The sequence below is a fragment of the Peromyscus maniculatus genome, chromosome 10 (assembly GCF_049852395.1).
Source record: "Peromyscus maniculatus bairdii isolate BWxNUB_F1_BW_parent chromosome 10, HU_Pman_BW_mat_3.1, whole genome shotgun sequence".
In the NCBI taxonomy this organism is placed as follows: domain Eukaryota; kingdom Metazoa; phylum Chordata; class Mammalia; order Rodentia; family Cricetidae; genus Peromyscus; species Peromyscus maniculatus.
This window is the reverse complement of record NC_134861.1, coordinates 87,799,239-87,824,142: the sequence shown is the minus strand read 5'-3', so window position 1 is coordinate 87,824,142 and position 24,904 is coordinate 87,799,239. Positions and strand designations below refer to the sequence as shown.

Genomic DNA, 24,904 nt, shown 5'->3' with positions numbered 1-24,904 from the left:
CTACCTGCACTCAGACACACACACACACACACACACACACACACACACACACGCACGCACGCACGCACGCACGCACGCACGCACGCACGCACGCACGCACGCAGTATGTACTAAGTATTTAAATGAAGCAGGCAATAATTGGCTTATTTGAAAACAGTATGGGATTTTGAAGCACTTATGTCTTTACTCACTTTCTGAGGGAAAAAAATCTTTAAAATTGCATGGTTAATAAAAGGTTGTGCTGGGCAGTGGTGGTGCACACCTTTAATCCCAGCACTGGGGAGGCAGAGGCAGGTGGATCTCTGTGAGTTCAAGGCCAGCCTGGTCTACAGAGTGAGTTCCAGGACAGGCTCCAAAGCTACACAGAGAAACCCTGTCTTGAAAACCCAAATAAATAAAAAGAAGGTTGTGTTTTTATGTTATAGTTTGGCTTTTATTTATTTGTTTGTTTTGTACTAGGCACTGAACCTAGGACCTTGCACATGCTAGGCAAGTAATTTACCATTGAGCTACATCTCTGTCCTTGCTGTTGACAAGGGATCTCACCATGTTGCCCAGGGTGGTCTTGAACTTGTGAACCCAAGTGATTCTCTGGCTTAAGTCTCAGCTTGGACTATCAGAGTATGCCACCAGGCCTGGCTTTACAACTACCTTTATATTTAAATATATATATATAGAAGTAGTAACTGTTTTTCATACAGAAAGAGCCATAACAAGCACAAACAGTTCTTCTGATTTCACAGCATGAGTCAGTCCCTGACAACGTTTCGGTGTGTACCAGTCAGGCCAGCGTCTGTAACAAAGGTGACACCCATTCTCTGTGCCACATGCCACTTTTATTTGGTCAGTTCATCACTAGTTTCTTCCATTTGAACTGGATGTTGCATTCGGAGCCAGATAGAGGACGTTAATGTGTTTGTGTCTTCGGGTAATGGAGGGTGGGGTAGCTGAGGGGTTTGTGGGGCAGCGTGGGCTTCCGTGACACTTTCCTTCTCTGTCATCCAAGGGCTAGTCCCTGAATGTGCTAAGCTTGAGGGGGTGTGTGTGTGTGTAGGGGTGTGTAGGTGTGTGTGTGTGTGTGTGTGTGTGTGTAGGGGTGTGTGGGTGTAGGTGTAGAGGTGTGTAGGTGTAGAGGTGTGTGTGTGTAGGTGTAGAGGTGTGTGTGTGTGTGTGTGTAGGTGTAGGTGTAGGGGTGTGTTTAGGGGTGTGTGTAGGAGTGTGTGTGTGTGTGTGTGTGTAGGTAGGTATAGGGGTGTGTGTGTGTGGGTGGGTGGGTGGGTGTGTGGGTGGGTGTGTGGTTCTGGGCACCAAACCCAGGCCTCACACATGCCAGGCTTCTTTCTGCCATGTGCCCCACCACCCATCATTCTTTGCATTCCTGTCATGTGAACAACAGTTTTCTTTGGGTTTTTAGTTTCTTTGCCAGGGTTCTGGGTCTGGGATTTCCCAGGTAGGAGGCTCCTCCTCCAGGAAACTGGCTGCCTGCTGCAGCCAGCAGGAAGCACGGGAACTCTCTGAACACTTATCTGAGTCTTTCTGTTTGCTTATGGGGCCGTGGAGAGAGGGAGGAGGGGAGGACTTTGCTTGACGACAGTTTAAAACTGGGCCAGGTCTGCCAGCATTGCTGGGTGGGGTTTCATCTTTTTGTTCCTAGTAGGTAAGGAGAATATTTTACAGCCATGTTATCATGTAACATAAGTGTGGGAAAAGGGATCTGTCTATCAATCGTCTGTCTCTCTGTCTGTCTATCTATCTATCAATCATCTATCTATCTATCTATCTACCTACCTATCTACCTATCTGTACATATGACCAAATGGCTCTGTTTTTGTTTTGTTCTGTTCTGTTTCTGAGACCAGGTCTTAATGTGCAAGTAAAATTGCCTTGAGCTTTTGGTAATTCTCCTGTCTCTGCCTCCAGGTACTGGGGTGGTAAGTGTGAGCCCCCACTCCCAGCTCTTAAAGAACTGTCTGGGTTCAGTGAGATGGCTCAGTTGGTTACTCCTGGGTTTCTGAGTCTTTCCTCGTTAGTACAAACAGTGCTTCCTGATAGGAATGTCGTTGTGAAAACCAGCGTGAGGCTTTTACTTCTGGCTCTTGCCCCAGGGAGAGCAGTATAGCATTCATTTCATCTGTCAGCTTCAGGGGCACTGAATCATGTTAAGTAAAGTACCAGTCATGATCTTCTCTCCCAGAAGCCCTACCAACAGTGAGCTTTACAATGTTAATTTATTTACTCACTGTAATGTGCAAGAAAGCAGCTTTAACGTGGGTTACATCTTCTCTTTCTAGCAAAACTGTCCTGTTGGATCTTTTTAAGGGTCTCACCGCTTGATACTATAAATATAACATTATAATTTATTACTTATATGTTGCCATATAACAAGTTACCCCAAGACTTGGCAGGTAAAAAAAAAAATCAAGCATGTACTAGTTCACATTTCAGTGCCTCAGAAACAGTTTGGATGGGTAGTTTAAGGCTCAGGAAAGCTCGTAAAAGCCTAGACAGGTATCATCCAGGGCTGCAGGCTTGACCGTGTCTGCATGGGATGGGGGGACTCGGGCTCACCCACTTGGCTTTCGACAAAGACCTCGGTCCCTGCTGTTGTTGACAGGAGCTCTTGTTCCTCCCCAGAGAGGAGCCTGAGGATCCTCACAAGCGGATGGGTTGGCAGCTCGCTTCCTTCAGAACAAGCGATCCATGGCAGACGTAAAGAAGGCCGTGGGGTCTTCCATGATGCCAGTCTTGGAAGCCACACAGAGGCACTTCTGTCAGATTCTGTTTGGAGGAAGAATCGTAGATCACCATAGGGGAGGGGAGAGGGTCTAGTTCTTAAAGTAAGGACTATCATAGACTTGTAAACATATTTCAAAACCATCCCACACATTACGTGTGTGTGTGGAGTGTGTGTGCGTGTTCATGGGTAGGCGTGTGCATGTATGCCATGGTATAAGTGCATGGTATGTCAGATGACAAGTAGTGGGCACCAGTTCTCTCCTTTCATTAAGTAGGTTCTAGGGTCACTGGGCTGGGCAGCAGCAAGTGTATTTCCCCACGAAGGCATTTCACCAGCCGAGAGACTTCTGAATGCCTCTTCCCTTTTTGAGTGTTGAATCTTCAGGCTAGTTTAAAATTTTTAATTTAAAGTAAAAATTTCTATATAACCACAGATAACTCTTTTGTTTCTTTTTGTTTTTTTCCAGAGACAGGCTTTCTCTGTGAAGCAGTCCTGGAACTCACTTTGTAGAGCAGACCAGGCTCGCCTCGAACTCACAGAGTTCTGCCTGTCTCTACCTCCCGAGTGCTGGGATTAAAGGCATGTGCCACCACTGCCGGGCTTCACAGGTAGCTCAGAAGGGGAAGTGTTTCTAGTTTTCAAATCTTAGGTTATCAGAATAATTTTTCATGGATTAACAATTCTGTCAAATTAGTGGGCAGAACAAGCAAAACCAAGTCGAATGGATTATGACTCAAAGCATGGAGTAGTCATAAAATGGGAGCAACGAGACAGATTTTGTGTAGAAATCCAAGCTGTCTGTCCTTACAGTGGAAGACAGGCTCTCCTCCTCCAGTGTGAGCTGACTGGGGTGACTTCCTCGTAGAAAGTGGAGAAGAGGAAGCCACAGTGGGAAGACTTAGTCAACACTCTTACCTGTGATGATGAGTCACTGACCATGTGTACCTTGCTGTGATACAAGGACAATGGCACTTGACCTTGGCAGTCTTCCTCCAGGTACACATGAACCAAGTCTAATCACAGTGAAAATATATTCGATACATTCTTGCAGAGGGGATCTACTACATGTCTACCCAACACTCCTCAGAATGGTCAGGGTTATCAAAAGTAAGCAAAGTCAGCCGGGCGGTGGTGGTGCACACCTTTAATCTCGGGAGACAGAGGTAGGTGGATCTCCGAGTTCAAGGCCAGCCTGGTCCACAAAGCAAGTTCCTGGCTGCAGAGAGAAACCCTGTCTGGAGAAAACAAAAAACAAACAGCAAATTCAGAGAAACTGTAATGGTAAGAGGACCCTAAAGAGAAATGATAACTACCCTTAACACATCCAGGATGGGAAATGATAACTACCCATAACACATCCAGGATGGGGTCTTGAAAGAGGAAAGGACATTAGGCAAAAAGTAAGGAAAGCTGAGTAAATTAATGACTTTAGTTAATAATAGTGTGTTCATATTGGTTGATTAATTATAGCAAATAAATTAATGTATGATGACACAAGATGGGGGAACTATGTGTGGGTCGGTGTGGGTATATCTGAACACTATAATTATACTGTTGCTCAGTTAACCTCAGGCATCCTTAAAATGTCTATTAATAAGGTCTTGCTATAGCTCAGTGGTAGGAAGCTTACCTACCATGTCTACCGTGTCCAGAGGCCCTGGGTCCCATCCTTGGCATGGTGTATGAGTGGTGTCTATTAGTAAATGAAAGAGATGGGAAAGGAAATACAGGGGGAAAATGGGGAAATGCTAACATTTGAGAAATGGAAATAAAGGGTAAATGGGTGCTTTGTAAAGTACTTAAAGCTTTGAAGTTATTTCAACTAGGAAGCTTTTCTGTTTTTGCTACATCCAGTCTAAAGGTCTGCAAAGACTTATCATTGGTGATCCTGAGGTAACATTACTAAACAGGTTCAGTCTCACCCAATGGCACCCTCCTTTGGCCTGTTCCTAGGCAGAACCCAGGTTTCTGGATACTAGGAAGGGAATAGCTGATCAAAGGTGGCCTGGGGCGGGCTGTCTGTTTGCCAGCCTGGTACATAGAGGGGCGAGTGCCGTCCAGACGTCTGTCCTGCCCCTGCCTCCCTGCCATGCTTCCCGAGGGCCCAGCTTTCCCCACAAGCTGTCTCCACTCACTTGTGAGAGGTGCCCTCTGGGGACAGGGAAGGTGGATGCCAGTGGCATCCACATTTCAGTAGTGGAAAAGGAAAGGAAGAAGCCAGGAAGGAAGAGGGACAGACAGGAGTGGGGGTGGGGGGTGGGGGGACAGGGAAGGAGGCAGGGAGTAGAGTGAAGTACAAAGGATGAGCTTGGAAGAAACAATTTGTGTCTTCTGACGAGGCTTTCTTAGGGGATTTGGGAGTTGTTCGGGAACCCTGGCACCTAGGTGACTGCTAGAGAAGTCGAACCCGGCACAGGCTGTAAGTGCAGTGACAGTACCCTTCAGAAGTAGACACAGTCTTCCAACCTGGATTTCCTGCCCTTCCAGCCTGGGCTCCACAAGCAGCTTCTGCTGTGGTTGGCACGTGCTGAGGCCCTGATCACACGGGATGTGTGGGCGTCCCACTTTCTCACCTCTAGGCATCCCTGAGCAATGAACCCTGCCAGACAGGGAGGCTCTGGTGGCAATCTACAAGTTTTTAATTGGTAAAATTACACTGACGTGCCCATGAGACTTTCTTATTGCTTACCCAAAGCCTATGTCCAAACAGGGACTGAATCACATGGCTCTGGGAACTAGGGAGGAACGTTTAAAGCAGTTGTATTTTAGTTTGTGTTTTCGACAGGCAGAACTACCGAAGGGGCCACATTCAAAGGCAACAAGTGATAGTCCTCCTCTCTTGCAAGGTGTCCCAAGGTGACAAGACAAATCTAAAGCATCGGGGCTGGAGAGATGGCTCAGGAGTTAGTGCTGGCTGCTCTTCTGGAGGCCAGGGTTCACTTCCCAGTACCCACATGATGGCTCATCTGTAACTCCAGTTCCAGGAAATCACATGATGTCTGGCCTCCAAGGGCACAGGCATGTGTGTGGCACACAGATATACATGCAGGCAAGAAACCCATATATATATATATATATATATATATACATACGTATGTATGTATGTATGTATATATATACATATATGTATATATATAATTTTTGAAAAATTAAAGAGGCATTTTCTTTATTTTTAATTTTTTTTCTATTTTTCTTAAGGACAGTTAAACTATTGTGAAATACTCTATAAAACTCCCAACTTGGCTGGTTGGGATGCAGGATGGTGAAATTTGCAGAAAGTATCTTCTATAAGCAGCATTTGCTACAGTGGCCACTTGTGAGCTCTGCGTGGTTTGACTTTGGAAATCAGAGATCTCCACTTCAGCCGTAGAGACTTTAAGAACCATTTCACATTGTAGGCTTCAGTGTTTTGTGTGCTTTTTGAAATTAAAAAGGTAATACAACACACTTAAAATTTAGGAAATGAGCCAGGCATGGTGGTACAGGCTGGTAATCCCAGAACATAAGCTAAGGCAGGAGGATTTCACGACAAGCCTCAGCTATTGTATGTATGAATGTAGTTTCCATCTTGACAAAGTGGGTGATTCTCAGATTCATTGTTGAACACTAAAAGAAAATCAATCATATTATATATATATATAATATATATTATACACATACTATACATACACAATATACATACAATTATATATATATATATATATATATATATATATATATATATGGAACCAGCTTAGGTGCCTGTGTCAACAATGGAGCTTTATTTAGCTCTAATGGAGAATGAACTCATGTCATTTACAAGTGATGGGTGGAACAGGAATTTATTATGTCAAGTGAAATTAACCAGACATGGGAAGGGAAGTGGACGTATTTTCGCTCATATGTGCAGGGAGTGGGGCCAGGGGGACGGCTTGAGAAGAGGGCAGACTTTTAGGGAAGGAAGGGGAAGTGGGGAAGAGAGAGGACAGCAGAAGGGATGGAGTCAACTGGATCTCTGTGAGTTCAAGGCCAACCTAGTCTACATAGAGTTCCAAGGGTAAACAGTGAGACCCTGTCTCAATCAGTATACAGATATGTATACTTCACTAAAATGATGAGCATAAATATTTGTATTGTATACATATATATATGTACACACACACACACACACACACACACACACACACACACACACACACACACATTACATGCCACTCTTCTTCAAAGACTCCATAAATCAGAGCCTACAAAGACTTTGTTTCAAGCAGTAGAATTTCTCGCTGTCCAAATGGAATGCGTGCTGTGACTCAGTCAGTTTCTCACTGATGCCTTTCAGATGCTCTGCACTGTGCAGAGCACAATAATAAGGTGTATACTCCTCTCTCCTCAGAGCCCTCTGAGCAAGAGGGTGAGCCAGGCACCTAGAAAATAACGCGGTAGGTGTGGCAGGTACTGCCTGCCCAACAGCTTACGTACAGCTGGTCTAGAACAATGGGCCCCTACTTTCTGTTATGGTTGTAACCCTGGGCAATGGGACTAGTCTCTACTGTTTTGGGTGCCTCTTGGAAAGATATCAGCGATCTTCCCTGGCACGGGATCCTGAATGCTATAATACTGACTGACCGGGCAGGATGTGCCAACTGGTATGACAGTGGCAAGACCGTTTATCGGAGCAGGCTGCAGCTCTCTTGATGGTATTTGAGGCCAGCATCCCAAGAGCAAAGTCATGCCTGCTGCTGTAAATATGGGGAAGTCCTGGGGTGGGGGCGGGACGCCGTTGAGGTTGTTTTCCTAAACGGTCAGGTTATCAAGCCGCTCTCAAAATATCTGTTTATAGCTGAGCATAGTGGTACACACCTTTAATCCCAGCACTTGGGAGGCAAAATCAGGTAGATCTCTGTGAGTTCTTGAGGCTAGCCTGGTCTACATAGCATATAGTGAGTTTTAGGACAGCCAGAGGCTACATAAATAAGTGGTGAGATGTATGTTTACGCTAATAGATTTGTGCTTCTATCAACTGTAATTAGAGAGGTTTCTTGTTACGGTGGTTAGAGGTTAGTGTAGAGACGTGTAAGCTGTTCAAAGTGCTGAGAATAAGTGAATCTGAGTGCTCAGCTATAGACAGACAAGACATCCATATCATCCCCCACACCAAGCCTAGGGGACATCATGGAAGAGGGGCAAAGAATGCCAGAGCTGGAGGGTGGGGAACAGTGCTGGGAAATGCACCACATGAACTCACGGCAGCTGTGGTTACCTGCACGCGATCCATGCAGGATCAAGCCGCTTAAATCTGCTAGCACCAAGTGAGAGGGACTTCCAAGGCTCCTCCATCCCCGTCCAAAGAGCTAATGGCAGTGGCTGGCTGCTGGGAGAGAGAGGGACAGTCACTTTTCTTTGGAAAGTAGCTACTGGCAAATGACCCACGTCCCAGTGGGTGACCCCACTCCCACACATGTGCAGACAACACGAATTTGACCCGGTGGGTGATTAAAAGATTTTTTAAAAAGCACGTGAAGTTGGGAGAGAGAGATATTTGGGGGGGAAACTGAGGGTGGGCTGGAAGGAGTGAATATGATCAAAATACATTGTGGACAGGTGTGGAATTTTTTTTTTAAACAAGTTTTTAAAAGGTGTTTGGAGCACGAGGTTGCTAACTTCGTCGGGAAGTGAACCCGCTGAGCAGGCCATCAGGCAGTGGGCCCGGTGGGGGGAAGGTCACACTGGCAGGCAAGGCTTTGAGGTACAGGTCTGTCCCTGGTCCCTCCAGGTTGTCACCCTGCTCCACCATCTGCTTCTCCCGTCATGTCCCTGTTCACTGTGTCCATGTCACCTAGAGCAGGGTGAGCTGATCGGGAACTGAAACCCCTCACATCGAGAGCCCAAATAAAAGCAATCCTTTGTTCTCTCCGGTGTTTTGTCCCTGTCGTGACAAACGACCAACACAAAAGCCAAAAGACTGAAAACATTCTCACACCAAAAAAAAATCTGTAACCAAACACTTGTAACCGCATTGTTCGCAATGTCACAGAAAAGCGGAGATAATGGGGACGTCCACCAGTGGATAACTGGATAAACAAAATGTAGTACGTCCATACAGTGGAATTTATTACTCAGCTGTAAGAGCGATGTCCTACTGATACGTGCTGTCACAGAGGCAAATCTTTAAAGCAAAATAGTGATAAAGGAAAAGAGTTCAACACAAAGGACACATTTTGTGTGGTATCATTTTTATGGAATAGATAATTCCGGGAAGAAAATGAATAGGGTCGTTGAGATAAAGAAGAGAGGAATTGGGAGTGGCTGCTAATGAGTGGGAGACTTGTTCTGGAGTGACGGCAGTGTTGTAGAATTCCATAGCGAAGGTGATCACTCAGTGATCACTATGAATCACACCTTTTTTTTTGTTTTTGGTTTTTTGGTTTTTTTGTTTTTTTGTTTTTCGAGACAGGGTTTCTCTGTGTAGCTTTGCGCCTTTCCTGGAACTCACTTGGTAGCCCAGGCTGGCCTCGAACTCACAGAGATCCGCCTGGCTCTGCCTCCCGAGTGCTGGGATTAAAGGCGTGCACTGCCACCACCGCCGGCTAAATCACACCTTTTAAAGTAGCAAGATTAGTTCTTGTTTTGTTTTCGAGGCATGGTCTCATGTAGCCCAGGATGACCCCGACTTCTGATCTTCCTATCCCTACCTCCCAAGTGTTTGAGCCGCCACAGGCAGATGCCACTGTACCCAGCTTCCTATTTTTTAAAGGTGGGGGGTCGGGGCTGAGTCCAGCGAAGGCTCAGCACTTGTGAGAAACTGTGAGAAGCTCTGGGTTGCAAGAAAGCCCAAGACATGTGAATGAAAGTGGGTGGAGGGGTGGAGGTGGGGGGCAAGAATGAAATAACACGGGGGGGGGGGGGGGTAGTTCCAGCCAGGTCTCCAAGCGTCATAAAAAGGATGCTGGGTCGTTCAACTTCACCCCGAGGTTAACGGAAGCCTTTGGAGATGTGGGGGCTTGCCCCAAGCAGGCGGGTTTTCCAGTGATCTATTACACAGGATGGGCAGAGGAGCAGAGCTTATTTTGCTCGCTTTTCAGTTCAGGACCGCTACAGACTGATCGCAGCACACGACACTTAGTTTCCTCGCGGAGCATAACTACTCAGGAAGGCTAAGTGGGGAGTGTTTTCTACAAACACGCACCCCCACCCCCAGTTCAATTATGACTCAGTCTAGGAGAGAAACAGAGCCAGACAGTGGTGGCACACACCTTTAATCCCAGCACTTGAGATCTCAAGCCTTTGCTTGGGAAGCACACACGCCTTGTGAATCCCAGGAAGTGATGTGGCTGGGCAAAGAAAGGTATATATAGGCCTGAGGAGACAGGAACTAAAGGTTCTTTTTGGCTGAGATCTTTTGGGTGAGGACTCAGAGGCTTTCGGGATTGGCTGAGGAGTTGGTGAGGTGAGGTTGGCTGTGGCTTGCTCTGCCTCTCTGATCTTTCAGCTTTTACCTCAGTATCTGGTACTGGGTTTTTTATTAGTAAGACCTTTTAGCAATTCCTGTTAGCACCTGTCTGTTCTTAGGTTAGTATCACACTGAATTGATTACTCTAGGCAACTGTATTTTGAAACTTGGAAATATACTTCAAATTTCACTTTTTTTTTTTTCCCAAAAAATGCTTTGGCTCTCCAGGGTCCGATACACTTCCATAAGCATCGTAGGACAGCTTTAAGAATAAAGGAGTGGGGTCTGGGTAGGGGTTACCTTGGACCATCAACAGCTTGGGAAACATTGTCTTAGTACTAAATCTTACAGCCCATGAGTGCAGGATGCCTTTCTACTTATTGAGGCCTTGCCTGGGTGTGGGAGCCCGTTCTGGGGTTCCTCGTGGCTTTACCCAGCAGGTCCGAATAGAGGATGATCAGGACCACGGGCCTGAGTGCAGGTGTCTGAGATGGCCTGCACTTGGCTGTGCTGGGGGAGGAGGTCTTTTGCTCCACCCCTTGGCGTCTCTATAAAAACCCTGGACCAGAGACAGTCGGGGCCCGTTGGAATAGGTTCCAGGCCCTCTCGAGGCTATCCTTTATTTTCTATCTGTTTATCTCCGCAAGATTCTCCGCTATAAATCCTTCTATCTAATATTTCCTGCTGCTCGCACTCAAGAAAACTCTGGGAAGCTGTGGGGGTGGTGGGTAAATGCCCCACACCTGGGCATGTACGCAGGCCTGTCACTTGCATCCCATAGATTTCCAGAAACACGTTAGTGTCCTAAGGCCTCCTACAATGTTTCCTTTCCCAGCTTCTCTGCCTCGGGTTTCTGGTCGGCTTCTGACTGCAGTTGCTGCCTCAGCCAGCTGTGCTGAGGATTGTTTTTGACAACATTCCCGGGAACAGGCTGCTTTGAGTCAACTCAGATAAAGACAAGGGTTTAGAGCACAGTTCTCTGGGGGGCGTCACGACTCTTCAAATGACAGTTCTCTGAGAAGCATCCTCTGGGGGTCCCAACCTCATTTGCCCGCTGGATTTCCCCAGGATTGCAGCACTGTGAGCCCTCTGGGCCCGAGCTGGGGAGAAGGGGCAGGACAAGGACAAGGAAAGTGTCACAGAGTGGCTGTGGAAATTCAGCTTTTTAAATCCTCTATGGTAGATTTCCAGGGTTCTGACAGGTCGGCTGTGACATTTTGACCAAGGCTCCTCATGCTTTTAACTCCCACATCACCTCTGTTCTCTTACTTCATATAACAAATTAATACCTCTGAGTGTCTGTCATTCTGTTTGGGGAAAAATGGAGATGATGAGCATTCCTCTGAGAACTGAACATTCATATCACACACATGTGGAACCACATGTGCAGCTGTCATGGCTCTGCCCACCCTTGGGGAGGCTGGACCCCTCCAGTCCTCCCAAATCCGGCCTGGATCTTTGGCCTATCCCACAGTGTCACTCCACACACAGTACACACAGTTCACACTTCATAAGTCAGTGACACTCCACACACCGTTCACACTTCATAAGTCAGTGACACTCCACACACAGTACACACTTCATAAGTCAGTGTCACTCCACACAGTACACACTTCAGAAGTCAGTGTCACCCCACACACAGTTCACACTTCAGAAGTCAGTGTCACTCCACACACAGTTCACACTTCAGAAGTCACTGTCACTCCACACACAGTTCACACTTCAGAAGTCAGTGTCACTCCACACACAGTTCACACTTCAGAAGTCAGTGTCACTCCACGCACAGTTCACACTTCAGAAGTCAGTGTCACTCCACACACAGTTCACACTTCAGAAGTCAGTGTCACTCCACACACAGTTCACACTTCAGAAGTCAGTGTCACTCCACACACAGTACACACTCCAGAAGTCAGTGTCACTCCACACACAGTACACACAGTTCACACTCCAGAAGTCAGTGTCACTCCACACACAGTACACACAGTTCACACTCCAGAAGTCAGTGTCACTCCACACACAGTACACACAGTTCACACTCCAGAAGTCAGTGTCACTCCACACACAGTACACACAGTTCACACTCCAGAAGTCAGTGTCACTCCACACACAGTTCACACAGTTTACACTTCATAAGTCAGTGACACTCCACACACAGTTCACACTTCAGAAGTCAGTGTCACTCCACACACAGTTCACACTTCAGAAGTCAGTGTCACTCCACACACAGTTCACACTTCAGAAGTCAATGTCACCCCACACACAGTTCACACTCCAGAAGTCAGTGTCACTCCACACACAGTACACACAGTTCACACTCCAGAAGTCAGTGTCACTCCACACACAGTACACACAGTTCACACTCCAGAAGTCAGTGTCACTCCACACACAGTACACACAGTTCACACTCCAGAAGTCAGTGTCATTCCACACACAGTTCACACAGTTCACACTTCATAAGTCAGTGACACTCCACACACAGTTCACACTTCAGAAGTCAGTGTCACTCCACACACAGTTCACACTTCAGAAGTCAGTGTCACTCCACACACAATTCACACTTCAGAAGTCAGTGACACTCCACACACAGTTCACACTTCAGAAGTCAGTGTCACTCCACACACAGTTCACACTTCAGAAGTCAGTGTCACTCCACACACAGTTCACACTTCAGAAGTCAGTGTCACTCCACACACAGTTCACACTTCAGAAGTCAGTGTCACTCCACATACAGCTCACACAGCCTGCACTTCAGAAGCCCGGATTCCCGAGTGTCGCTCCTCTCACCAAGATCAAGCCGGAAAGATCTGGAACAGCTCCCCTTGCTCCTTTTCCTGAGGAATGCAGATAAGTCAAGGATCTGAGTGGAGAGCACAGGTCACTTGTCTAAGATCACACAGCAGATGATTTCTGGAAGCAGAGCCGATTCCTGTTTAGTGTTTGCATCTGTCATTCGCTGTCCGAGGGCAGGAAGTGGGGCTGAATCGTGTGCATTGCAGCAACATGGTTTTCATTGCATGTGTCATTTTTACACAGTGAGAAACACACTTAATCTAGAACTCAAGCAGTATTAATCCGCACTTAATGAATGCAAAGAAGGAACTTGTTTGATTTCAAAAACCATCCTGTTTAAATTTCTGATCCTGGTTTGCTTTTGTTGCTATGATGAAACACTGGCCACAAACCACGTGGGAAGTGTTTGCGTGGCTTACAGGTTAGCGTCTGTAACGGGGGTGGGGTGGGGTGGTGGAGCCGGGGCTGGGACTCCAGGCAGCACCTGCAGCAGAGGCCATGGAGGAGTCCTGCTTGCTGGCTTGCTCTCCATGGCTTACTTGGCTTGTTTTCTTAAACAACCTAGGATCACCTTCCCAGGAGTTGGCGCTGCCTCTACCTGGCCAGGACCTCTCACATCAATCATTAATCCAGAAAATGTACCACAGGCCAATCTGATGGAAGCAATTCCTAGATTAAGGCTCCCTCTTCCCGGTTTGTATCAAGTGGACAGACGGTAGCCAGCATAAGTGGCTTACTGTAGGCTGCAGACAAAAATAGAGCTCTTTTTCAGAATGGACCAGGAAATTCTGCAGGATCTCATTCCACGGTCTCCAAAGATGGCTAGTGCTTGTGCCCTTTCAACCTACCAAGTACACAGCAGCACATGGATCCGGTAATTCATTCATGGTTACTTTGGGGACCAGTGTGAGTCGAGATTGGGAGACTGGCTTTATTTGTTGGTTTCAATGTTGACCTCCAGGACTTTTCCATAGCTTTTCCACTGTTGAGTTGATTTCCGTTGCTGAGTGTCCCTTGGGGTAAGTTCATCATTCATTCACTCATTCATTCATAGTACTAGGACTCTGAACCCAGAGCCTTGTGCTTACTAAGTAAGCACACACTCTGGCGTTGAGTGATTCCTCCGGACTCTGGAATTCGTCCTTCAGGAACGGCTCCAAGGTGGTAGGTTTTCTGGGCTCTTGAATAGCTGGAATTCATTTCCGTTGCTTTCCGGTGTGGAACAACCCAGCTGGGTACAGCCCCAAAGACGCTTCCCCATTTAAGATATAGAGTACTTCCGCTTGTGTCCATAAGCTTTAGGAGCTGCTCCGCACAGGTTGACAAGAGGGCTCCACAGGGAAGGGCAGGCCCTGATGTGGGAGCGCCCACAGACCAGAAGCTGCTGAGAAGCAGAAACTCCCAACAGAAGGCTGGAGGAAGGGTCAGTTTCCGTGGCAACATGAATAAAGGCTTTGAGTAAATTCCCCTGTTTGCTGCAATTTTAGGTTCAAAGGTCTGCAAAGATCTGAGGCCCAGTCTGTCTGCAATGGGAAGGCATGCAGGCTGGCGCCCAGTGAGGCTCAGAGAAAAACAGAGTGCAAAGTTCATTAACCCTTGGGTACCCAAGGCCCACAAACACAGCCTAAGGTATAGTCCACATTTCCTCATATGGTGTAACCAACGCACATGACCCCCCTTTATAATTGGGACACTGTAATAACAGTAAGAATGCTAGTATCCTCAAGTTGTCACAAGTCCCTTGAGAGGTAGGAACTCCTATAAGCCTCTTATTTCATTTGTATGGGTTTGTTTGTTTGTTTGTTTGTGTTTTTTGGTTTTTCAAGACCGGATTTCTCTATGTAGAGCTGGCTGTCCTGGAACTCACTCTGTAGACCAGGCTGGTCTCGAACTCACAGAGATCTGCCTGTCTCTGCCTCCCAAGTACTGGGATTAAAGCTGTACACTACCACAGCCTGGCATCATTTGTACTTTTTGTTTGTTTACTTGCTTTAAGACAGGTTCTCTCTACAGAGCCTGGCTGTCCCTGAACTCACTATGTAGACCAGGCTGCCTCCGCTTCTGCCTCCCCAGTGCTAGGATTGAAGATGTGCACCACCACACCTGGCTTTGTTTGTTTGTTTGTTTTAAAGACAGGGTCTCATACTCCAGGCTGTGCTCAAATTCACTATGTAGCTAAGGATTCCCATTCACTAAGGATGACCCGGAACTCCCATCCTCTGGCCTCTGCTTCCCAAATGCTCCGACTGCAGGTGTGGGCTGCTGTACAGAGAGAGCGAGGGCAACAAAGGACAGATCGCGGATGAGATACACCTCGGGTAGAACATAGGGAAGTCAGAGGCCTGGGTTCGAGCCTTATCACTGCAAAGGAAGAAAGATTCAAAGAAAGAATGAATCAAAGGGTCAAAGGAAAAAAACAAACAAACAAAGAACAATGTTGCTGGAGTTTTCTCCAGTCCTGCCTGGCCCACAGTCAGGACAAATCTCTCTCACCCGCCAGTCCCGCAGCCGCTCAGACCCAACCGAGTAAACAAACACACAGAGACTTATATTGCTTACAAACTGTATGGCCATGACAGGCTTCTTGTTATCTAGTTCTTCTATCTTAAATTAACCCATTTGTATTCATCTACACTTTGCCACGTGGCTCATGGCTTACCGGCACTTTACATCCTGCTCCTCATCGTGGCGGCTGGCAGCATCTCCTCCCCTCCGCCTTCCTGTTGCCTCAATTCTCCTCTCTGCTAGTCCCGCCTATCCTTCCTGCCTGGTTACTGGCCAATCGGTGTTTTATTTATCAATAAATCATAGCAACATATATTCACAACATACGGGACATCCCACAGCAGAACAAGCAGAAGGTCCAGTCACTAGCGTCCCCTCTTAGCAGGGTGGGGCCTATAGTAAAACCGATGGAGGCTGATCCCAAGGAATATGCTTCTTCCCACTACAGTACACAGTTCTGACATCAGAAAGTGTGAATTTCACTAATGTTTTGCTGTTCTATTGCCTGTAAGAAAGAGACAGGTTGTGGGTGGAGCTTAGTGATTAGTGCTTGCCTTGAGAGTGTGCGATTTTAAAAGAGATGCCCGGTAACACACATGCGCACACTCTCTTACACACACACACATACACACACTCACACACACTTACACACACATCCTCTCTCTCACACACACACATACTCACATTCTCACACACATCCTCTCTCTCTCACACACACACACTCACATTCTCACACACACATCCTCTCTCTCTCACACACACACAGTTTGATGACAGTGACTGTCGGAAACACTGTAGGAAGTATTATTTACTGGGCACATTGGTGGCTGCCTGTTCAGACTGTTTGGTGGGAGACAGTTGAAGCACATTTGCCCCCTTTTCTGTAGACCCCCCTTTCTGGTCGCGTGGCCACCTCTAATACCTGTGAACATGATTCTCTAAATGACATGTGTGTGAAGGAGGCTCCATGAGTTCATCTCTCACATTTCTGCAGCTCTAAAATTCTGCGAGTTGTTAAAGAGAGGTGTTATGTCTGTTAAAAATCACCCAAATAAATTAAAGTGATAAAAATATATTGAATTGCTAGGGGGAAAGAGGGAGACTCGTGTGTTCTTTCTTTTTGTTTTTGTTTTGGTGAGAGCGGTTTGAATGTGTCTGTGTGGGCACACTCATCTGTGGGTACAAAGATCTGACATTTCTGCTTTTAGAGGGCGAGGCCAGAAAAGTTTCTGGCCGCAATTAACAGGAATCCAGCTTCCAGGAGCCTAGATGAATGGCTGGTTGTGTTCCCGATCTTCCAGGAGGTCAGGAGGTGGGGAGCTGCTGGCTGGCCAGCAGCCAGACTTGCTCCGAATGGACCTCTGCCAATCTTTTTCCTTTCCAAAGGTTTTTTTTTTTTTCTAATATGTTTATGTTAGTCCATGTGTGCCGCATACATGCAGAGCCTAAGGAGGCCGGATGAAGGCATTTGATTCTTTGGAGCAGGAGTTACAGGCAGTTATGAGCCACAGGGTGCTGGGAACGGCACCTGGGTCCTCTGCAAGAGGGCACGCGCTCTTAACCTCCGCGCCGTTCTCCAGCCCCTCTGCAACTCTCTTGCCTGTTCGTGTTTGGTCACAGGAAGGCTGCATGCGACAGCCATGGAGATGCAGTTAGAGCTCTTGCTGCCTGACGGACAGTGCCAGCTGTGCAGATCCACCGCACCATGCGCTCCCAGCCAGTGACTGCACATCTGGGGTTTGCAGCCTTCCCACAGAATGCTCCAGAGGACATTAGTGGGACAAGGGCTAAACTCTGAGAGAGAGCTGTCAAAGAACATATGCCAGTCAGGGCTGGAGAGTTAAGAGCATTGGCTGCTCTTCTAGAGGACCCGAGTTCAATTCCCAGCACCCACATGGTGGCTCACAACAGTCTATAACTCCAGTTCCAGAGGATCCAACACCCTCACACAGACAAAATATCAACATACATAAAATAAAAACATATACCAGTCAGTCTGTGCTTGTTTGTTGATTTTAATAATTCTCCCTTGTTTTATGAGAGTGAAGTCCTTGCTGTTGTGAAATACACATGGGAAGTGTGGGGTGATTGTGCTTTATATCCACAGGGTACATTCAGGCAGTCTGGGGAAAGCGTACTGGGAAAGAGACAGAGGTAAATGTGGGAAGTGTTGGCATTTGAGGAAGCTAGTCTAGAGACCATTTTCTTCTGCCTCTTTTCTGTAAGTCAGGATGTTTCCAAACAGAAAATGTAAAAGGTCCCGTGAGACTCAAAGGAGGCTCCACAGTGGCTGTGAGTCTGGTTCTGTGCTTGAAGATCAAGGTGCACACGGTCCATGGTTATCACTCTGCTCTGTCTTGAATTTTATCTCCTTTGGATCACCTGGAAATTTCCATACTAAGTTACCCAGTGTCAATAATTACTATTCCTTCATGTCCATTAAATTAGCAGAACATTTATTATAAGTTTCTTTTTCTTTTTTGAGGCAGGGTCTCCCTTAGTAGCCCAGGCTGACCTGGAACTCATTCCGTACTGTAGCCCAAGCTGGGCTTGTGTTCCCGATAATCCTTCCTGCCTCAGCATCCTGAGTGCTGGGATTAGAGGCCTGAATCACCACACCCTAATTCCATAGCAATTTTTAAATTAACTAGGGGAAAAAAAAAAACAGGAAGCAGATCTTGGCAGCCTCCTCCTCCACCTCTGACCTTTGGCCCAGGCTCTGGGTTCTACCCTTACTTTTATCCCTTGGCCTCTTGGTTCTGTTGTCTGTTCTCCTTGGGGTCGGGGACCTGAAGCTCTTCTGCATTAGACTTCAGTTCAGATTGCCCCTGCCTTTGGTGCCTCTTATTTCCCTAGATAACACTCCTTCCCTAACCCTGGCCCTTAGAACCCACCTCTCCCCTCCTCTCCCCTCCCCGAGCCACGGGACCCTGCTGTCCCTCAAGCGGCCAGAAACAAAAAACTTACTAACAACCACAAATGGTTATTTATCTCTTAGCAACAAACAGATCTAGACCAGAAAGGTGGTGATGGGATTGAGAGAAGCCAGGCGGTGGAAGGTTATCCATTCTATCTTTTTATTTTTTGAGATAGGGGATGTAGCCCAGGCTGCCTACCAACTCCTGATCCTCATGTAGGCATGTACTATCACATCTTATCTTACTCCTTGTGAATTCTGAAAGTGACCAAAGCACACTCTCTCACAGGAGAAATGAAGACTCTCCCTCTCTCGAGGAAGCTGGCACAGATGGCCAGTTCCCAGACAGGAAAGGAAGCAGCAGCACACTGCACCGGGGCCTTCTGGGAAAACAGATGGCAGAACCTGACAGGAAGGGTGAGTACCTTGCTGGAAGGTGGACATCATGATCTCAAGCTGGTGTGATGCTGAGGAGCTCCCAGGGTGTTCACACTTTTAATGCACAGTTTATTTATCTTCGCCAAGATGGAGGCCGCGCTGCAGCTCACAGGCACTTACGGTGTCCTGTGGTTGCAACAGCTGCTGGATTCAATCCTTCAGTAACACACGCAGTGGCAGAGTCAGGCTGGCAGAGCCCCTTTGATGGAGTTTGGATCAACCTTGAAAGTTGGCTCTTGTATTCCAGACCTGCCCCCGAAGTGTCCCACTGTGCGTGGTTCCCGTCACCGGCTGACTCACACTCTCTCGAAATGCCCTCACACCATTGCTTATTTTTTATAAAAGAACCCCGTTCTTTGATGGGAGGGAATAAAAACAAGCGTAAAACCATCTCAGCTTGGCTAGTCTCCAGCCTGAGCAGACCTGTCAATTGCCTAGGGGAATGACATGATGATTAGGCCACAGGCCAGAGCTGTGACCTGTAGTGATCCGGGTAACTGGACCGTTCACATAAGTTGGAGAATCACTGTCTCTTTCAGACCTGGGATTTTCTACAGTCTTTACCAAAGAGGCAGCTACTCATCTGGTGTCCTGACACTCCAATACCAAGATATGGTTTGTGGTGATTTGGATTGTCAACCTGACAGGCTCTAGGATCCCCTAGAGGAGACAAGCCTCTTGGCATGCATGAGAGATTTTCTAGATTAGACTAATTGAGGTGGGAAGAATCTACCCTCACTGTGGGTGGCTCCGTTCTATGGGCTGGAGTCTTGGACTGACTAAAAAGGAGAAAGTGAGCTAGACACATGCATTCGTCACCCTTTGCTTCCTGACAGCTGATGTCATGTGACCAGCCTTTTCAAGCTCCTGTTTCCATGTCCTCTCTGACATGGAGACCAGTGCTTTTCCTTAAGTTGTTTCTCTCAGAATATTTTATCACAGCAACAAGGCACGCCTGAGTCACCAAACCCATGGGTGTACAGGTCTATCCAACTCCTGAATCAACATTCTGCGTGCTGAGTCAAGGGCCATGACCAGAGACCAAGGAATCAATTCTTTAATCAGCCTTTATGTGTCTTTTAGATTCTGAAAACTCTGAGCCTACTGCTCTGGATACTTATTAGAGTGTTTTTAAAGACTAGGTCAGGAAAGCCAATAGAAGATACATGTCATTGGTCAATCACGGACTGGCTAGCCTTGGGATGTCATAAGTCAATCACAGACTGGTCAGCCTTGGGGTGTCACAGGTCAATCATGGACTGGCTAGCCTTGGCTTAAGTGCCATGTTCCAGTTCAATCTGAGTAGCCCGTTAGGATGGACCATGTTGTCTAAAACAGGACCACAGGAGGGTGAAAAGCAGGGCTGTGGGGGGTTAAGGCCTGAGTGGTTCCCAGTTTACACAAAGGAAACCAGGGACTCTGATAGAGTGGAGCAAGAAAGGGTGTGAGCTGGGTGGTGGCGCACACCTTAATCCCAGCACTCCGGAGGCAGAGCCAGGCAGATCTCTGTGAGTTCCAGGACACCCTGGTCTACAGAATGAGTTCCAGGACAGCCAGGGCTACACAGAGAAACCCTGTCTTGAAAAACCAAAAAAGAAAAAGAAAGAAAGGGTGTGAAGAGACAAAGACATTAAAACAGCAGAGACACGGTGCAGCCAGAACACCCAGTGGAAATCTTGGTGCTTGCTCTAACATGAGCTGTCCTAAGTAGGTCGTTGAGCTTTGTCACCTGTAGACGTTTGCCCATAGAACGATGCTGAGCAGACTGCCTCAGTCTGTTTGGGCCACGCTAACAAAGTACTGTAAGTGAGGTGATTGGCTTTTAAACAACAAGACGTTATTTCCACAGTTCCAGAGGCATCTGCAGTCAGGAAGCAGGGAGTGACAGATGCTGGTGTTCAGTTTATTTCTTTTTATTCCGTCTAAGACCCGAGTCCCATAGTTAGGGTGGTTCTTCCCACCCAACCCAATCTAGAAAATCCCTCACAGGCAGCTCAGCTTCATCTCCTAGGTGAGTCTAGAGTCTGTCCGGGTGACAATCACTATTAACCATCACAGACTGAATCTTGGCTTTGGGTGTGTTAGGAAGCTCCGTAAGCAGCTGCCTCTCTTATAAGATCTGCCACTTGATGAGGACCTACTTTCTAGCCCAAAGATGGCAGCAGCATCTGTGTCTTCACATAGTTGAAGGGAGCATGAGTTCCCTTGGGCATATTTTATAAGGACACTAAAGCCGTTGATTAGGGCAAAGACCCCATGGTTTAATTACATCCACAAAGATCCCATCTCCTCACACTGCCATCTTGGGGATTGCAATTTCAACAAGGATTATTGGAGGGGCATAAATTCAGACCATCATGCAGAAATGGATAGACTATAAAAATTTGATTCCATTTTGCTTTTCTTATAGAATTTCTAAAAACTGGGCACTGAAGAGATTGCTCAATAGTTAGGAGTGATGCCTGGTCTCATCGAGAACCAGTATTTCATTGTTGGCCCCCACATCACATAGTTCCCAACTGCCTGGAATTCCAGTTCCCAAGGATCCGACACCAGGTTCTGACCTCTAAGGGTGAGTGCATGCACTGTGTGCGTGCACACACACACATGCACACTCGCACGCACACACGCACGCACTCACGCACTAAATTTTCAAAGAAATTCCTGGGAATGTTCTGATAACATGTACAGTATTTATCCCTGACTATAAACCCATAATCTCTGCTTTAATGATGGCTTGATATGCAGCAGAGGTGTTCAGCCCATGGTCTGTCATGAGCTTCTTTAAAGGTTTAGTTTATGTTTTTATCTTAAAGGTGGCCGTGAGCTGCCTGAGCTGGGTGCTGGGGCTAGGGTGCTGATTCTCTGCAAGAGTCGCAAGCACTCTTAACCCCGAGCCGTCTCCCAGCCCCATCCTTACGCTTGCTTAGATCAAGGTTCATGGCTTTCAGAACCATTTTATCTTATTACAGAATTTGAAAAAAGGCTTTGTTTGTTTGTTTGGTTGATTGGCTGTTGTTTTGGTGTTTTTTGGTTTGGGGCATTGCTTTGTTTTTGTTTTTGAAGATATGAAACATTGATATAAGCATTCCCGCAAACTTTGGCAACAAATAGCAACAATAGCAAAAGCCTTAAAATGTTCACCCTTTTCAATCAAGTAGTTGTACTTGTAAGAATTTAACCCTGACACAAAGAATTATGCACACTGATCTTCTCTTCATTTATAATAATGAAAAACATTATAATAATGAAACTTAGAGCTTATAATAATGAAAACAATGCAAATTTCCCTTACCCCAATATTAAATTAGCAAGTGAGATCTGTGCACTATAATATGGACCATTAAAATTATATTTAAAGCATTCATAGTTTTAACCTAAGTGATGAATTCATGAGTGATCACTATGATATTATCTATACCTTGGAATATGCTTGACATTTTCCACAATGAAAACTAAAAGCATGTTGGTCTTAAGAATGTCTACATCAGCCGGGCGGTGGTGGCGCACGCCTTTAATTCCAGCACTCGGGAGGCAGAGGCAGGCGGATCTCTGTGAGTTCGAGGCCAGCCTGGTCTACAGAGTGAGTTCCAGGAAAGGCACAAAGCTACACAGAGAAACCCTGTCTCTAAAAACCAAAAAATGTCTACATCGGCTGGGTGGTGGTAGCAGCACACATATTTAATCCCAGCACGTGGGAGGCAGAGGCAGGCAGATCTCTGTGAGTTCAAGGCCAGCCTGGTCTACAAAGTGAGTTCCAGGATAGCCAAGGCTATGCAGAGAAACCCTGCCTCGAAAAAAAAAAGTCTACATCAAAAAGAACATGTCCATAAAGCATCATTAAGGAAAAACAGGTTACCAAACAACTATAGAAGTCAGGAAGCTTCCATAGAATTCCAAATGTGTAAAACAGACAGACTTAGCTGATATAGACATACATACCCACATGTATATACATACATACATACATACATACATACATACACTCCCTTGAAATGTGATTCATGTCGTGACTTTAATGAGAATGGCCACTATAGGTTTATATGTTTGAATGTTTGGTCTCAGGCTGGTGAAACTGTGTGGGAAGGATGAGGAGGTGTGGCCTTGTTGGAGGAGGTGTGTCACTGGGAATGGGCTTCAAGGTCTAAAAAGCCTTCCCCTTTAAAATGCCATTCCCAATCAGCTCATGCATTTCCCCTTCCCTGCCTTGTGCTTGTGGGTCAAATGTCAGCCCTCAGCCCCTGCTCCAGCACCATGCCTGCCTGCCTGTTCCCATGCTTCCTGCCATGACGGTCATGGGCTCTATTATCCTCTGGAACCATGATCCTCAAATTAAATGCTTTCTTTTATAAATTGCCTTGGTCATGGTGTCTTAGCACAGTAGTAGGAAGTGAACTAAGACACATATATGAAACATTCATTTTACATACATCTATTACCTATTGGTTTTTATAAGTTATTTTTAACCAGAGGATATGTGAATAAAAGCCATATTAAAGATTTTCTTTTCTTCACATTTTCAAAGATTCATTTAATATGATGTATTGGATACCCATCAAAAATTCAAATCCAATATTAAATTCTTCAAAACAGACTTGAGAGATGGTTCAGTGGTTAAGGGCACTTACTGTTCTTCCAAAGGACCCAAGTTCAATTTTCAGCACCCGCATGGTGGCTCATCACTGTTTGTACTCCAGTTCCAGGAGTTCCAACACCCTCACACACAGATACATGCAGGCAAACACCAATACACATAAAATAAAAATTAATAATAATAATAATAGCCAGCATGATGGTTCATGCATAGCTGTAATCCTAGCACTTATCAGAAGTTCAAGGTCATCCTTGGGCACATAGTAAGTCTGAAGCACACCTGGGCTATGTGGGACCCTCTCTTGATTTAAATTTAAAAAAAATGAGGTTAAGGGAAGAGAAAGAAACACAGGGAAGGGGAAGAATCAGACAGGGATGAGGCTCCTCTCCTGCCTTGCCGAGTGTGTGAACCAGGTCAAGTTCTTAAGCCCCAGTCTGTGAGTCCATGCTCTGCTCTGCAACGTCTACATGAAAGTTAACGAAAGAAATCCCAAGAAGGCTTTGACATGGCACCTGAGCAGAGTAAGGACTCTGGAGGGTTACTTTAGTAAGGCCTGAGTCTGACTTCCGCTGCGGCCATGCATGTACCTGGCATTGTATTAACTAACCTTCCAGTAATAAGGAATACATGCCAATCCCAAATGTACATATGACTGAAAATAGCCTCGAAACACAGGAAATGAAAACCAATGGGTATGCAAGGAGAAATAGACAGTTATAGTTAGAGATTTTAATATTTTTCATGATTTATAGAGACAAATAGTAAATGTAGATTTGAAAGACATTACCTACTAACAAGTATTAATGGGTGTAAATAAAACACCACATTGAACAGTCAGAATACGTATTATTAGAATATATAGAATGTTTACCAAGAGAAATCATATAGCCATTTGTAAGAGGTTTCAATAAATTTAAAATGAATAGTTTTTTCTGATGATGAGATTAAATTTCAAAAATGTGTCTTGAAATTCTCTAAGTTAAGACACTTCTAAGAAACTTGTAGGCCAAAAAAGATATTATGAGAAACACTAGAGAGTATTTCTGAGTGAACGATAATGAAAATATAAAACAGAAGAATGTGAGATTCAATGCTTAGAGGAAATCTGCGTCTTTAAATGGTCTCTGGAACCAAAGCTCTTAGCGCAGCACCTAGACACTCCAGAGCTCAAGGGGAATTAGCTTACAGTAGCAGAAGGAAAACGAGGGAAATTTAAGTTACTGCTGTTAAGAAGGACACAGACAAAACATGTTTATTACAACACATTTGACATGCACCTAAGAAAAATGACAAGACCAAGGTAAAAATGTAGCAAGACACAGAGTTTACTATTCAGAGCTGGGGCTCTGGAGTCCGGTGGCTGCGTTCGGATCTGTGTCCTTCGCTCTTACAAGCTGTGAATTTGACCAAACCTCTTCTCCGTACCTTGCTTCCTTTAGACTCAAGGACAATGGTATTTTATGATGTAAAGGAGTCGTTTTCTTAAGAACTGTATCA

At 46.0% G+C, this 24,904-nt stretch overlaps 1 long non-coding RNA gene across 2 annotated transcripts; it reads right to left on the bottom strand.

Moving 5' to 3' along the window:
* Positions 1-441: 441 nt before the first annotated feature.
* LOC121832624 (uncharacterized) lies at positions 442-14,379 on the bottom strand. 2 transcript variants are annotated; one of them, XR_006076247.2, is made up of 3 exons: positions 12,948-14,379; positions 7,974-8,084; positions 442-2,778 (listed from the first exon to the last, which is right to left on the bottom strand). It is a non-coding gene; the product is annotated as an uncharacterized LOC121832624 (long non-coding RNA). The 2 variants fall into 2 exon arrangements; XR_013043023.1 differs by lacking the exon at positions 442-2,778 and adding an exon at positions 3,582-3,972.
* Between the last annotated feature and the right edge of the window lie 10,525 nt (positions 14,380-24,904).